General features: G+C 39.9%; 1 non-coding gene across 1 annotated transcript; it reads right to left on the bottom strand.

Moving 5' to 3' along the window:
• Positions 1–3,266: 3,266 nt before the first annotated feature.
• Positions 3,267–3,392, bottom strand: LOC148092561 (small nucleolar RNA SNORA28). Its single transcript, XR_015714942.1, has one exon. It is a non-coding gene; the product is annotated as a small nucleolar RNA SNORA28 (small nucleolar RNA).

The raw sequence follows: 3,392 nt of genomic DNA, 5'->3' as shown, positions 1-3,392 counted from the left end.
CTATAAATTGGAAGAAATTGCCCTTACTGCACAGAGAGAATTTTAAAAATTCACTGATATCTATAAACACCCTGGAGGTGCAAACTATAATTACCCCAACCACACATGCATATAAACATGTGCGCATACAAAAAATTTGTAGCATCAGTATTTTTTCTTTTTTAATTTTATTATTTTTTTTCCTTATTTCCTTTTACTTTTTTTCATATGTTCTTTCCTACCCCCTTCCCCTCTCCCCACACAATCACCACACTGTCATCATCAACATTTTTTTCTTCATTCAAAATCTTAGGGGAAAATTAAGATGGGAGCAGCGAAGTTTACGATTTTTCTTCTCCCATTTGAAAGGCATCTCACTCCTAGTTCCTCAGCATGGAGAGAGATTTGTTGTTAGCTCCTATGCTGGGCAGTGATTCAAATTCCCGAGGTTAGTGGCAGCATCTCAAGAGAGATTCTCAGAGATTTTCAAAGCTCTATTTTCTTTTAATTAGCTCCCTCTCTGCCTCAGGCAACAAGTTCAAGGAATCAATAGGTGAGACTGAGTACAGACTTTGTAGGTATCAGGAGCTATGGTGTGTTGGGACTTGTCAGACCCTGGGTTCAGGTTTCAGGAGTTAAGCATCACTGGTACAAGAATATTTAGAAAGGAGATTTCAAACAGAAGCTGCACCCCAGTTTCTGGAGACCATCAGACAATGATTCCCAGACAGGGATCTCCATTCCTTTCAACCCCATGTTGGACCTGCTGTAGTCACCAAAGCTCCAGGGCTTGCCCTCAAGGCTTGCAGACCTAGCCAAGCACTGGTTAAAAGTTAGTATCACACCTGAGAGCAGCTGCAAGCATGAATTCAGCTGAGGTGTGAAAACACTCATGGAGAGAGTCTCAACTCCACATTATCTTACTATTTCTTCACTCCTCATAAGGCTTACTCTGTACCCTGAAGATATTTTTACTAACACTGGCTATCTTCTTACTTTGTGGGGCATACATTTAATTTGTGGCATTACTATTCTTTATTTATTTTAAACATGAACTGCACAGAAACTTACAGCTCTGCTAAGTGAGGCACCGTGGATTTGCTTCTAGAATTCAAATCTCGAATGAACAGCTCCTGCTGCTTAGATGTTGCAATAATTGTTTTGGCACAAACTATACAAAGACAAGGGCAGCACCTTTGGGGTTCTTTGTGAGCATTCATTACCTATGCTGGGAATGGAACACAAAAATTCCTTTTGAAAAAAATCAGATTAAGTGACATGGAAAAAATAAAAAAGACAAAACCTTAGTAGAAATCAGTCAGTAGCCTGTCTTAAGCAACAGTAAGTACCATCAGGCCCTGTTCTGTATGGGAGCTTCAAGCAGTGTGACCCTGAATGGCTGTCTAAAAGAATAACACATGGTATCTGAAAAGTTGGGAAATAAAGGTGAACATTTTTAAATTGCATTCTACTTTTGTTTTAATTTGCTCAAATTATTTTGGGGTGCAATACCTCTAAATTTCAAGCAACAGGTTTGATTTTTAATCTAAAATGTACACTGAATATACACATGAGTATCCAAAAAGTCTGAAAACACAGAAAATAGTGTATTTATTAGTTTTGTTTCTTTTTGTTTTTTTACATTCAGATTAACACTTGAACCCACTGCCTTAAATTTCAAAATACTTCAGCTGAAAACGTGTCTGGCAGTTGAAGAAAAACATATTGAACCCATTATTTGACAATGTGACCAACATACTGTGTAATGATGATTGCAAACATTTGTGGATGCCCTCCCTGTACAATGATAAAAGATCCAACATCGCTCATGCTAAAAATCTAAAGAAGGGTTTAACCAGAGTTAATCAATTATTTTAACAAAGCTGGAGAGGAGGATGAGTGTGTGGAGAGAAAGGAAGGTATGATTGTAGGAAAGATGGTAATCAAGGAAGTTAAAGGTTACTGTACAAAGCTTGAGAAACAAATATGGGGAGAGGACTGTGTTCATTTTACGGCTTTATTGGGACAGGGGTATTTTATCACACCTCTCCGTGGCTAAAATGAATCATCCCTCAGGGCTGACCACCTCCCTTTGCTTTAAGTTCTTGCTTTTGGGGAAACCTTCAGGATTGCAAATTCCTGCTTTCCAGGTATCTCCAGCTTGGGAAACGGGCTACTTTGGCTCCAATTTGGCCTGAGGCACAAAAGTAATTCATATCTCTCAGCCCTATTCTGATTTCAGCTTTCCTTTTCTATTAAGTGTGAAACCAAGCACAATTGCTATTTCTGATCTTACAGCAGAACCCCACCAACTGTGGTGCAGAGATCAAAATAATAAACACATCCATTCTTTTTTTTTTAAATATATCTTTATTGATTTCAGAGAGAGGAAGGGAGAGGGAGAGAGAGAGAAACATCTCTCTCATTGGCTGCCTCCTGCAAGCCCCCGACTGGGGATGGAGCCCACAACCTGGGCATGTACCCTGACCAGGAATTGAACCATGATCTCCTGAATCCTAGGTCAATGCTCAACTGCTGAGCCACACCCGGCAGGGCAACACATCAATTCTTGGCTACCTTCAGTCTTCACCTCAACCACAGACTTGGGCATTTCTTAAACTTCGGGGATGGGAGAGAAGGAGAGGGCCATGCCCAGACTCAGATTTAAGGAAAGTTAACTACATCAAATCAGACTCTTCTCTGATCATTCCTAGTCACCCAAAGGCTCTTGCTGAGCCCTTAAAGTCTTCTGATAGAAAGTGAGCAAAAAAAAACCCATGTCAGGACTGAAAGTGGGATCTCTGTAATGGTAGAGAGATGCCAGTCAGAGGGCCCACTAGTCTGACTGAAAGGGGTCTGTACTATCCACTTCCTCATAACAAAACAGAAGGACTCGTCAACCATGTTTAGAATCCTCTGACCCTTAACTTCTGAACTATTGTTACTCTACTTCAATTTATCCAACAAATCTCTCCACCTTTCTTAATTTTCCCCCCAATACATAGCACAAATTATCAAAGCAATGAGGTATAGCTACCCAGACGACAAGCACTTGTTAAAATAATTTTATCCTATGAGGAATTATCAATGTAAGTGATAAACTAATCACAAGTCATTATAACTGATATTAGATATCATTCTACTGAGGAATTAGTTTGTAGTATCACTCTGCAGTACCCTCTGTGGCTATGACCCCCCCCCCCAAAGAGTTTCTGCATCTGCAAAATTGAGGATTAAATTCTATAGTCTGATGAATTCACATATAGGCATACACCTATTTTTTTTACATTGTCTAGGTCTATATAACGGCTTGCCTCATAGAGGAGAGAGCACCAGGATAGGTTAGACTTTGTTGCTACAGCAAGCTCAGATGGTGTCAGACCATTTGGATCATCTGCCACAGAGTGTTGCTT

The sequence above is a fragment of the Miniopterus natalensis genome, chromosome 8 (genome assembly GCF_054644295.1).
Source record: "Miniopterus natalensis isolate mMinNat1 chromosome 8, mMinNat1.hap1, whole genome shotgun sequence".
Lineage (NCBI taxonomy): Eukaryota > Metazoa > Chordata > Mammalia > Chiroptera > Miniopteridae > Miniopterus > Miniopterus natalensis.
Note: the sequence above shows the minus strand (reverse complement) of the source record. Positions and strands in the feature narration are given on the sequence as shown.